Source organism: Anthonomus grandis, chromosome 17 (genome assembly GCF_022605725.1).
Source record: "Anthonomus grandis grandis chromosome 17, icAntGran1.3, whole genome shotgun sequence".
NCBI classification, from domain to species: Eukaryota; Metazoa; Arthropoda; class Insecta; order Coleoptera; family Curculionidae; genus Anthonomus; species Anthonomus grandis.
In genome coordinates this window covers 13,337,083-13,350,886 of record NC_065562.1, presented here as the reverse complement: position 1 = coordinate 13,350,886, position 13,804 = coordinate 13,337,083, and the positions used below count along the sequence as shown (strand labels likewise).

General features: G+C 30.3%; 1 protein-coding gene across 1 annotated transcript in view; it reads left to right on the top strand.

The window, feature by feature from the left end:
* The window catches only part of LOC126746284 (zinc finger protein 84-like), a 153,671-nt gene that overhangs the window by 71,471 nt on the left and 68,396 nt on the right, over nt 1-13,804 (top strand). The window lies entirely within an intron of this gene.

Below are 13,804 nucleotides of genomic sequence, written 5' to 3'. Positions count from 1 at the left end.
CGTAACATACGTGATTTAAAAAAAAACAATTTCTGATCATGTTGATCTCAAAAATTACAATATATGCGTCGATCTTGATAGAATTAATGATAATAGTATTGCTAATCAAGATATTTCTATTAAAAAAATGGATGTCATTATAAAAGAAAAATCTAATCAATATATGAATCTTCGGTTTATAACCTCCACTCTAAGTCGTTAATTCATTATTATTAATGATGTTACTTATAATAATATTGATGATGATAATAATGTTGACTATTCTAAGGATATTCTTGATTACCGATTCGCCTGCTAATTTAATTCATAAAACATAAAAATATACGTTTCCAATGCATAGCTTAAATGGGAATATAATTTTTAATTATAAACTATTATACATTTTAGTTTTACAGTTTTTTTTCAGTAGTAAATTTTGGTGATACAAAAAGAAAATTGGAATATAAAAAAAAATTATAAGCAAAGTTGCAATTTTCACAATGGTAAAGTTAACGAAACGAGAAAAAATAGAAATTCTGTGCATGGTTGGGTTTGGTGATAGAATACGTACTCAAAGAGAAGTTGCTCAATTATTCAATGAAATCCATCCTGATCGTCCTCCGATATGTCAAAAGGTGGTGAGTAGAATAGAGGTTAAATTCGGTCATGTCTGAGAGATCTGCCGAAATCTGGTCGTCCTGCTCGAGATAAAAATGAACAAATTGACGTTTTGCTTTCTTTGGAAGAAAATCCATGCACTCCTCTGTCGCAGATTGGGACAAATTTACACATGGCAAAATCTATAGTTCACCGAATAGTTAAAAAGCACAAATATCACCCCTAGAAAGTTATTCCTGGAGTTATTTCACGACGATTTCGATAGGCGAAATGAGTTTTGTGAACGCTTACAAAACATGTGCAATCTAAATAATAATTTAGTAACAAATATTATTTTTTCCGATTAAGCCACGTTCTGTTTGAATGTTAGTATAAACAGACAAAATTGTCGATATTGGGCAACAGAAAATCCGCATTGGATGATGGAGGAAAACACCCAGTACCCTCAAAAACTAAATGTGTGGCGTGGAATAGTGCGCGGAAGAGTAATAGGTCCCTTTTTCTTTAAACAGACTTTAACGGGACAAGTGTATCTTGATTTTCTCCAATTTGAATTAGTTCCAGCATTACTAGCTTTATTTCTAAATCCATTGGACCCAGACTATCCTGACGAAGAACTAATTTTCCAGCAAGATGGCGCTCCTCCGCACTATGCTGCCACTGTGCGTACATTTTTGGATGCAACCTTTCCCAATCGGTGGATAGAAAGGAGAGGACCCATCGAATGGTCTGCTAGGTCGCCTGACCTAACACCAATGGACTTTTTTTTGTGGGGATACCTCAAGTCGAAGGTATTTGTTAATAGGCCAAATAATCTAGACGACTTAAAAGAGAGAATTCGCAGAGAAGTGCGCGCCATAACTCCGGAAATGATTGAAAATGTGCAACGAGACTTTATTGATCACCTTGGATATTGTCAAGCCGTGAATGGCAACCATTTTGAACATTTAACTTAATTTTTGTTCTTTTTTTATTTGTTACATGAATCGTCTTTTTTCCGATAACTGTTGATTTTAGTTATAGGACATGATGCATGAAACATACGTAGAATTCCAGGCGAAATTCAAAGATGAAATAAAAAAAGGTGCTTCATTTGAAAAAATGAAGTTGATGGTCGTAATTTTTTTTTCGAGCAACCCTGCATATACAAACTTCACGTACAAAAATGCGCAACTAGAAATAAAAATCGACGGGTCCGAGCGTTTTTTTTCCAAACATACCCCAGAATTTTAAATGAATTTAGACATAACTTTTGGGATGCACTGTAGATAGAGTAAACACTTTCCTTAGTATTTACTGTAATTACTCATTTAAACCATTTTTGTTTCGGTTTTTCTTTCCTTATTTTATTTTAAAAATATCTGCCATGCATGTGGGTTAAGTTTATCATATTCACTTATTTAATTTTTATATAAATCTTTATGTTTCCAATTCATAACGGGATGTGATTTTACTGCCAAAAAAGAATTAGAGGAAAAAAAGACCAAAATATCAACCAAAATAAATTTAAAAATAAAAAGACTATATAATTTTTAAAAACGACATCAAGATACTTGGCATGAATTAAGTAAATTGGTGGAATAAATTTTCTTGTAAGTACAAGAGCTATGGAGTAGTTTTTAGAAAAATCTTGTAACTGTTTTGAGAATTTATGCAACAATTTTATTGATTTTAGTTTTATCTAAAAGCTGGTGAGTTTTCCAACGAAAAAGGTCCTTACAGGTTTCCTTGTAGATACAAGGGTTTTGGAGTTATCACTTGATGTATCAAAGAAAACTTGATACAGTCAAAGGCTTTACAAAAATTAAAATATTTTAAAAACTCATGTAGCGATTTTGTTGAATTTAGCTTCACATGAAACCTGATGAGTTTCTTTAGTTTATTTATTATATATATAAGTTTTCTTGTAAATACTAGGGGTTAAGAGTTAGTGAGTAGTTTTTGGAAAAATCGTGATTTAGTCAAACGTTTTACAAAATTCAAAATATTGTAAAAATTTATTTAACGATTATATTGATTTTAGTTTCATCTGCAACAGGCTGATGAGTTTGTTTACCAAAAAGGTTTTTACAAGTTTTCTTGTTAATTCAAGGATTTTGGAGTTATTGAGTCGTTTTTGGAAACATCTTGATGCAGTCAAAGGCTTTAGCAAAATCAAGATTTTAGAAACTTAATCAACTTAAGAAGTGATGTAACGATTTGATTGAACCTAAAAGTAATAAATTTTTTTACTATAAAGGTCGTTACAAGTTTCCCTCGTAATACAAGAGCTTTGGAGTTATTGAGTTGTTTTTCAAAAAAATAAAACATTTTGAAAACTCATATAATGATTGTCTACTTTATTTCTAATTTTTTATGTGGTTGAATAACATTCAATAAATTGACGATAACTTCGTTTGTATTTAGGGTTTTCGCGAAACAAGATATATTCACAAGCATTTGGTTACAAACTTTGTTAAAGGATTAAAATGATTTGAGCAAAACTTAGCAAGATATGAAGCTATATTTAGTCTTTTGTCTAGTAACGAAGTTTTACCTTAGAGCTCATTCCTCGAAGTAAAGTGATATTTCTCAAGAACTAATATTTTTAAATTAATAAACCAAACAATAGCAAATTAGGCAAACATTTGTCTACAAATATCTGCCTAATTTGCTATTATTGGTCCTTAATTATGAACTCTACGATTTAAGTAAAGCTTTGCAAGCTGCTATGTATCTTAACAGAAAAGATATCTTAAAAGAAGGATTTTTAATCACGATGAAATATATATCAACATATTTCTAGCTCCTTTGACTTGTCAATGAAACTTATAATAATATTATTAATTTTAGTAGTACTTTTGATGTGATAATTGATAATATTAATAATAATGAAGATATGAAAAACGCCATTTTGAGATCATAATGGAACTTAATAACAACATCTTTATGTGGATTTCTTGTCTTATGTTCCACTTTTTTTCATTATAATCTTTATGATTATTTTTAAATTAACATTTATTTATTGGGATGATGATGTTAATGTTGCTTATGATACTTCTGTGAAAATAATAATGCTGTTGATAGTAATCATAAATAAAATGTTGATAATATCTTTCATAAAAGTGGTATTTTCTGGTCATCATAAAATTAAAGAGTTTAATCCAGACGCATATATTACTTACACAAATCAGAAATCTATTTATTCTGGTTTCACTGTCACGATATTACTTATGTCAATAGGTTTGAAGGTATTGTTGATAATATTCAGTATCTCCATAATAAACCTAATGAACGATGATAATATGATGAAGGTAATTATACTTCTGGTGAAATTAAATTTTTAAATATGCGACATTGGTATGTTCATTTGAACAATCAAAAAAACGAAATTTTGAGATGTAAAATTTGCCCATAGCATTTGATATGTAAACCGCATGAGGCTGAACAAATACTAAAAACATATAATTTAAGAACGTAACTTGTTTCCAGGTTTACGAGGAGATATTACTTCCAATTCATCAATGTTTGTTCTAAATGTAAATAATTTAGGAAAATTCTTAAATACTCTGTATCTTTTTCTTATTATAGAGGTGGCAACCGGTTTCGACCTTTCGTAGCTCATTAAACCTGATCCCGCTTGTAATAGTTAAAATCAACTTTTATTTATCTATTGGGTCAGCCATTTCCAAAAACTGAAATACAGGTCTTACAGCATATCCAGTTCATATAAATTAAACTTGATTATTCACATTTGCCTCTACGATTTCCAATCTTCATGTCGTAGAACCAGGGAGGAAATTAACGGCCTTATCATATTTATAGTAATTAACATTGATCATTTAAGTTTAATTTATGAGCTTCTGTAAAATTTCAACTAATAACAATTCCCTATGATAGGTTCCTCACTTCACTCTTTATTGATCTTTTAAAGGCTTCAATCGCCACCTAGAAAACAAACTTCAACCGAAAAAAAAAATCAATCTGATTTCTCATTTATTCGCTATTATTTGAGAACGGTAAAGTAAACTTAGCCCCGGCCGTATTTACCATTCAAATTGCATGCATTAAGCGGTAATAAGCGGCTGTAAAACATAAAATAGCCGTTTCGACTCAGATGATTGCTTTCTGTTTGTTGAACACTGATATGTAGATCAATCAAGATCGATTTTTCTTTAATTTCTCGCGTTAGTTGTTCACAATGTGCTCTGATTGCCCCATTCTGAATAACGCTCCGTTCGATAACCATCAAATTTGTACCGTTTATTTGTTGTGGTTTTTTTTTGGTGCCTCCTATTATAACGAGAAACAGACGTAATTTTAAGGTTTTTGTTGGATTTTGATTCGAAATAATATTAGAAGTTTAATAATTTTAAAGTTACAAAGTTACAAGAAGAATAGTCTGTTAGTTTTTAAATCTAATTTAAAAATGTTACATGCAAAATAAAAGTTCACTTATTAAATAATAACAATTTTATCTTAATATTAATTTTTTTCTATAATTTCAATAATTAAAACGTAGTGTTTGGGTGAAATCTTAATTTTAAATTATTTTTCATTATTCTTATATTTATGTTTTTTTTCTTCAATAATTTCATGTTTTTTTTCTTAATTTATATTGCTTACTTACTTATAATATTCTTAAGAAAATACAAAATTACATTTAACTATTATTCACTTAATAAATATTTATGTTAAATTTATTGATTATTTATTGTTAACATTTCTTATTAACATACTTATGTATTCTTTCATAGGATACGAAATAACCTTTAATTATTATTTATTTTAATTTTAATGAACAAATTAACCTTAATATTTAGGTGAAATTTTAATAATAAATATATGCAATTTAATCTTTAAACCTTGAATTTGATTAATATTTGCTAATTTTCGTAAATATTTAGTAATTGCTTAGGTATTTATAATTTTTTTATCGCACTATACAATAAACCTTTAATAATAAATCATTGCCGATATAAGAAATAAAAAATAACTCTGAGGTAAGATTTTAATATTAAATATATGTGCTTTAATTTTAATGCTTTTTTTATTGAATATTTTTTATATTTCCAAATTATATTTTTATATTTTTATAAATAAAATATAAAATTATTTTTAATCATCAATCATTTTAACTTTAACAAAATAAACTTAATATCTAAGGGAGAATTTTATATTATTTTTTTAAAATTGGACCATAAATTTTTAAAATGGTTTAATATTTAATTAGTGTTCGTATTATTATTTACTTAATTTTGTAATAAAATAAATAATATTCTGCATCTATTAATAATTTCAATTAAAATAAAATTAACAATATTTAAGTGCAAAGCTAATTTTTAATATGTGCTTTAATTTTAATGCTTTAGTTTTAGTTTGCTATGCTACAATTTTGTTTTCCTAATATTTAAAATTGTTTTGAATTAAAATATACTATAACCTTTACTAATCAATCATTGTAATTATAAGTAATTTGTAATAACTTAATTTATCAATAATCCTAAGGTGAGCTTTTAATGTTAAATATATGTACTTAAATTTTAATAATTTAATTTTACTGTTTTTTAAATTATTTTTGTAAAATAAATAACGATATAGTTTTAAACAAAGGAACCTTAATATTAACGTGAAATTTAAATATTTTTTTTATTTAAGTTTGAATCCTTGAATAAGCTAAATATTTATTTAATTTTCTTGCTACTACTTAATAATACATTTCTTCTTAGAATATATATTATTATTTAATTATAAATAAATAAAATTACATAAAACAAAAACTAATATTAGGATGAATTTTAATTTTAATTCCTCCTAAATTTTATATACAATTTTATATTATATTTTTTATTACATAAATTAAGAACCTCTACTTATCAATTATTTTATTCTCAATGAAAGATCCTTAATAGTTAGGAGGGATTTAAACATTAAATATTTGAAACTTAATGTTAATGCTTTAAGTTTGTTTATTAATTATCAAATTTGTATTTAATTTTTTGATAATTACTTACTTATCTTTTTTTACTAAAATAATATATATCCTTAAACAATCAATTTTTATTTTTACAGAAAAGGAAAAAATAGTATTATGATGAGCTTTAATATTAATACCTTCATTATATTGATTATTCATTTAATTTCTTACTTACATTTTTTTTAATAAAATATATTTAATTACTAATTTTAAATGCACCAAAAAAAACCTGATATATGTGTAATACTTTAATATTTTACTACTATAATTTAATTAAAAAGACGTCCATTTATTTATATTTAATAATTTTATCATTAATCTTTTAAATTATAGGAAAGGAAAATTAATATTGTGGTAAAGTTTAAAAATTAAAAATATGTATTTTAACTTTAAAGCTTTGAACTAATGTATATTTTTTGATACAACATTAAATAACACTTAATTAATAATAGTAATTTAATTACAAGAAAAAAACCGCACATTTAGGCGAAATTTTAATATTAAATGTATTAAATGTGCTTGATATTTAAAATAATAATTTTTTTATTTATTGTTTACTTACTCAAGATTTTCATAAGAGAAGAAAATCATCAAGGATCAATCATTTTAATTTTATAAAATTTAATATTAAAGTGTGATTTTAATCTTAAATATGTTTGTTTTAATTGACACATTCCTTAAAAACAGTACAATTAAACGTAGATTAAAATTAAAAAAGAAATTAATAGTAGATTAAAACAGCGATGATACCCAAATACGACAACTCTACAAATTTCACCAACACAGTCATCAACTTATTTTAAGCTATTTCAAAAAAAAACTATACAAAATTATATATTAGAATGGTGGTGAAAGGTGAAGGAATAGTTCCATTTTCTATAAAACTTAATTGCATATTAAGTAGCTAATAAATAGAACTAATAGCCTGTCATAAAAAAAAATCAATGAACGCACACACCATAAATCGACACACGCGAGAAAAACCAAATAAATAAATCTAACATACATCTGCTTCCATCCTACGCGAGAGCGATTTCCTAAAGGATGTCGTAGACCGCGATCTACATATTTTAACGATGGTTTTACGCGTTCCTCGATTTTTTTCGCACCTTATCAAACTACGATTTATTTCTCTTAGTTAAAATTCATAGTTGGTAGTTAATTTATGCCGGGTTCTTATCGTGGGCTCGCGTTAACTGGACGAGATTGCGTCGGATTCATTAATTGCTATCATAGAAGGTTCATTTTTATGTTCGATTAATCATTAAGTCACTCTATATCATGAACATGTCTAGTTTTCTTGGTAATCCTTACTACAAATTTCTCAACCCTTCTCCCATCTTCTGCTAGAAAATCAACTACCATGCAGCAACCCACAGGGCTCTAAATGGATTCAGTTCAAGGGTTCCCTATATCCCGTTAAGTCCGTTCCTGTCCATAAGACTCTCCAGTAGCCCCTTTTTGAAACGGTGGTACCCGGAGGGTTCCTGCTGCGGTACCGGGCCGCACCCATCGAATCAACCGGTCGATGCTGCTGCTGCTGCTGCTGCTTCGCGATCATTACGAAAATAAAACAGAGAGGATCGTCAACGGTTACTGAAGCAATACAATCCGCCCTGAGGCCTAAAAGGTCCGTCGTACAACGAAGATTAAGAGGAGCAGAAATAAAGAGAATAAAATTGGTTATAGTGTGTTATACAGGCGATTGTTTTAGAGCGGGCGTACTATGTTCCTTGCAGGCCTAAGTTTACGGTTGATTTTGGTGGATTTGTATATCAGTTTCATGTGGTGACCTCGAGAAAGGTAGAACAGAACGTTTTATAACTTGTCCACATATTTTTTTAAAACTTTATTGGTTATTTTCTAACCTAATGTTAAAATTTGATGTGACATCGACAGTCACGTAGATAAGAAACTTTTTTAAATATTTTCGAAAATCGTTTTTTTTATAAGTCTTGTATAAAAAATCGTTTATCCATAGAGGTATCGAGTAATTATCGAGTAATTATCGGTAATTATCGAGTAAGCGATACATAACACTGGAGACGTCCTCCAGTGTTATGTATCGCTTCTCGCTTGAGTCTTTTTAGTGATTCGTTATGGAATTATGACAAAAATTATTAAATTTATCATATATTATGACTGAGTTTGACATACCGACTTTTCAAGCTCTTTTCTTTTCATTTTTTACTCTAAAACCTTTAAGGGTTAACATTTATTTTTCACCAAAGCAAATAGAGACATCACTTCGACTCTACTAGTTTGAATCTACCATCACTTAATTATGATCTACACCTATCTAAGTTTATACTATGAAGGAAAAGCATCTGTGATATTTTTATAAGCCAAGAGCACATTTTCTACAATAATTGAAGTAAATTCCAAGTCTTTTTCTTAATTGACTGTTAAAGTTTTTGAGCGATAACAGTAATTAACGCAAGAAACATTAGATTTAAAAAAAATTACGAAATTTGTCGTTTTGCTTTGAATATGTCATTTATAGTCTAGTATATAAGAATTTATATTCTACTATATGAATCACTCTTGATGACATGCCTTTATCTGAACAGTGCTAAATGCCTACAATCTAAAATCAAATTTCTCATATTGTATGTAAATTCAAGTTGCTTACCTAATTGACTGTTGTAGTCTACTTTACCAGCGGATTCTTCTCATTAAGTAGATCACGAAAATACCGGGTTATAAGGGAATCCGAGCAGAACTAAGAAATCGAGTATTTTTTTGACCTCGTTTTTGAGGCCAAAAATTGGTATCAAAAACGCCACATCTCGGCTATTATAAAAGCTACGACCTTGCGTATAATCTCTTTAGATTCAGAAAGACGAAACTAAGACAAAACCGTTAAAATTTTCTCGATAGCTCCCATAGAAGCCGAGATATCGGCCTTCAAAGTTTGGATTTTTTAATTTTTCGGGTATACCCCCCCGTTTGGATTTTTTTCAGACCAGCGGATTGTTCTGATTAAGTAGATCACAAAAATACCGGGTTATAACAGGATTCGATCAGAAATAAGGGAATGAGAGCACTTTGAAAATTCGAAAATTGTCACTTTTTGACCTCGTTTTTGAGGCCAAAAATGGGTATCAAAAATGCCAAATCTCGGCTATCGTAAGAGCTACGACCTTGCGGAAAATCTCGTTGGATTCAGAAAGACGAAACTAAGACAAAACCGTTAACATTTTCTCGATAGCTCCCATAGAAGCCGAGATATCGGCCTTCAAAGTTTGTGTTTTTTCATTTTTCGGGTATACCCCCCCGTTTGGATTTTTTTCAGAAATTTTTTTTTTTCGAATTGGAAATAACTATACCAGCGGATGATTCTCATCAAGTAGATCACGAAAATACTGGGTTATAACAGGATTCGATCAGAAGCAAGGGAATGAGAGCACTTTGAAAATTCGGAAATTGTCACTTTTTGTCCTCGTTTTTGAGGCCAAAAATGGGCATCAAAATGCCATATCTCGGCTATCGTAAGAGCTACGACCTTGCGAATAGTCTCGTTGGATTCAGAAGGACGAAACTAAGACAAAACCGTTGGAATTTTCCCGATAGCTTCCATAGAAGCCGAGATATCGGCCTTCAAAGTTTGGGTTTTTTCATTTTTTGGGTATACCCCCCCGTTTGGATTTTTTTCAGAATTTTTTTTTTTTTCGAATTGGAAATAACTATACCAGCGGATGATTCTCATCAAGTAGATCACGAAAATACTGGGTTATAACAGGATTCGATCAGAAGCAAGGGAATGAGAGCACTTTGAAAATTCGGAAATTGTCACTTTTTATCCTCGTTTTTAAGGCCAAAAATGGGCATCAAAAATGCCAAATCTCGGCTATCGTAAGAGTTACGACCTTGCGAATAGTCTCGTTGGATTCAGAAGGACGAAACTAAGACAAAACCGTTGGAATTTTCCCGATAGCTTCCATAGAAGCCGAGATATCGGCCTTCAAAGTTTGGCTTTTTCCATTTTTCGGGTATACCCCCCCGTTTGGATTTTGTTCAGAAAATTTTTTTTTTTCGAATTGAAACTGACTATACCAGCGGATTGTTCTCATTAAGTAGATCACAAAAATACCGGGTTATAACAATATTCGATCAGAAATAAGGGAATGAGAGCACTTTGAAAATTCGAAAATTGTCACTTTTTGACCTCGTTTTTAAGGCCAAAAATGGGCATCAAAAATGCCAAATCTCGGCTATCGTAAGAGCTACGACCTTGCGGATAATCTCGTTGCATTCACAAAGACGAAACTAAGACAAAACCGTTGGAATTTTCCGAATAGCTCCCATAGAAGCCGAGATATCGGCCTTCAAAGTTTGGGTTTTTTCATTTTTCGGGTATACCCCCCCGTTTGGATTTTTTCAGAAATTTTTTTTTTCGAATTGGAAATAACTATACCAGCGGATGATTCTCATCAAGTAGATCACGAAAATACCGGGTTATAACAGGATTCGATCAAAAATAAGGGAATGAGAGCACTTTGAAAATTCGGAAATTGTCACTTTTTGACCTCGTTTTTGAGGCCAAAAATGGGCATCAAAAATGCCAAATCTCGGCTATCGTAAGAGCTACGACCTTTCGGATAGTCTCGTTGGAAGAAGTTCAGAAGGACGAAACTAAGACAAAACCGTTGGAATTTTCCCGATAGCTCCCATAGAAGCCGAGATATCGGCCTTCAAAGTTTGGGTTTTTTCATTTTTCGGAGGTTTTTTATGATATATCTATATTTATGGATATCGTGGAATCCTGTAGCTCCCATAGTCAAACGCCTTTGTTAAATCACAAAACACTTCAACGAAATACTTACTATAATCTATCGGTATTAAGTTATCGGTATTGGAATTTTTTAGTTTTTAGGATGCTTGTACACAAGATTTTGTTGTCTTACGTAATATAGCACATTTTCTTTCTTCTTTCTTTCTTTCTAATGTCATGGCTCATTACAAACACTCTATTAAGGGTGAAAACTAGGACAAATTCTTCGAAGTTATGATATTGACGTTTTGGATATAGAATTACGCGGTTGACACGGTCAAACACCTTTGCTAAGCCGCAGAATACTGCAACAAAAAAAATCACAATTTAATAATTTCAAAGGTTAAACTATAAAGAAGAGACGGAAATCGATATAGCATTTACCACACAAAGTTAGACAAAGAAAAAAGTCTAAGCCAGCAGAGTGCGAAATGTACAGTTATAACAGATATTCTTTTAGTGATGAATTTCAGCACAACTCGTTCAAAGTAATCCTGACGTTTCGGTTGTAGAATATCGGCATCTGACACATCTGTCAAACGCCTTTGTTAAGTCACAAGACACTGCAACGAAAAACTAAACTATAAAGTAATAATTTGAAACATGCTATTTCGAAAAATAAAACATAGTTCAGGACATAGTACCCATTACACAAAGATAGACAAAGGAAGAAAATCCGAACCAACAGGGCATACCAGAGTGCGAGATATGGACTCTAAGATATGGGTAAAGATAAGAGTGGCTTTGAACAGGCCGCGGACGCAACTCGCTGTTCACTTCGGATCAAGCGTTTTGATCAAAAAACCGGTAAACCATGGAATCTTGATACCGATACTTTCTGACGTGTGAGCCTTTGTTTCGTTTTATTTTTCCCCAAAGATACGGAAGTCGATAAAACAGCGACGCGCACCTAATTTTCTTCATGTTAAAATCATTAGTGTTAATCGTTCAATGACATCTCAATTCAGCGTCGTAAAAACACCTTAAAACTATACTTTTTTTAACGGCATATCGAAATGAGATGCGGTATAGCGAGGACTCTCCTTGGAAAGGCTGTCATCGACGTTAATTGATTAACTCATTGAAGATACGCCGGATTTTATGTCTTTTCATGGAGTGAATCAACAGATATGGGTATCTTAATCTGCGGCAGTGAAAAAAAAACATTTAAAAACGACAGATCGAATGCAGTTTAATCTTTAAATTTTTACTAGAAAATTGTTTCTTTTTTTGGCTAATAAGTCAACTGGCATCTCATCGACTTTCATTCATTACAAACTGGTAATTTTACATGAGCAGGTTCGGTTAAGAAGCGGTTAATACGACGACAGCTGGAAAATTCAAGAGCACATACGCACTGCGCGCGTATTATATTAAAAACACATGGATTATTGCGTCTTGTCAACGTTACGATCAAGAAATATCCTTGGCCTCCGGCCAATTGGATATGTGCATATTATATTTTCCCCATGCCGAGCCACGTATAAATTATCGGGTATGTTGACGATCTGTCTAGTTCCTAATGAGCGGTTATGATTTAGTTTTCCGTTAATGCCTACCTTTAAAAACTGCAGGATTTTCTATCTTACCCGATCATCTAAAGATGTTACGTTTCGATTTTTTTCTTATTGCTTGATGGATATGGTAATTTTCTAAGTCCGATAGAACCATTAATGTCAGAAGAAGTGGCTTTATCCGGCTTAATCTTTGCCAGGAAGTACCTGTATTACATACTAAGTATGTACATATTAATGTTTTTGAAGATAACACCTACAATATATAAAAAACTCTTTTTTTTACCAAATAGAGTCTTGATTGTTCAGATTTGAATATTTCTAGTTTAAAAGTAGTATTAATAATTTTATTACATGAGGATGAAACTCTTCTAACCTCCAATCCATATTAGTTCTATTAAGTAATTGTTTTCTTATTGCTTTAGTTTAACTGCATTGGGTATTAATTAATAGATTAAAATATAAACAATTAAAGGATAATTCTCATTAATAAACTATTTACTTTAACCTTATTTTAAAAATCAGATTTTCTTTTTTCGTAAGTTTCAGGTTTGTTCTAGCCATTTTACGTCTTTTGGAAACTAAAAATAGTTGTTCGCGATTTCCAGTAATTTTTGTTTAATTCCATGCATTTAGAATTTCTTTAAAAAAAATTATATTTCAGGCTCTTGGCCGTACTTTTGTTTACTTTTTGAAATTTTAATCGCTTTTAAGTATACTTTACGTATTTAGGAATTTTAAATATTTTTTTCATGTCTTTCATAATTTCTTTTTAAGCATTTAATCATGATTTCCTATAGGTTACTGCCTATTTCTTCCAAGCACCTGGTGCAATTTCTTAATTTAACAGGCATTAAAAGTCTTTTTTTAGGCATTTAAGGAAAATTTAGATTCTTTGTAGGCACTAAAGGTTCTAATTTCCTATCTATTCAGGTATTTCCAAAATTTTTTTTAATTTCTTTT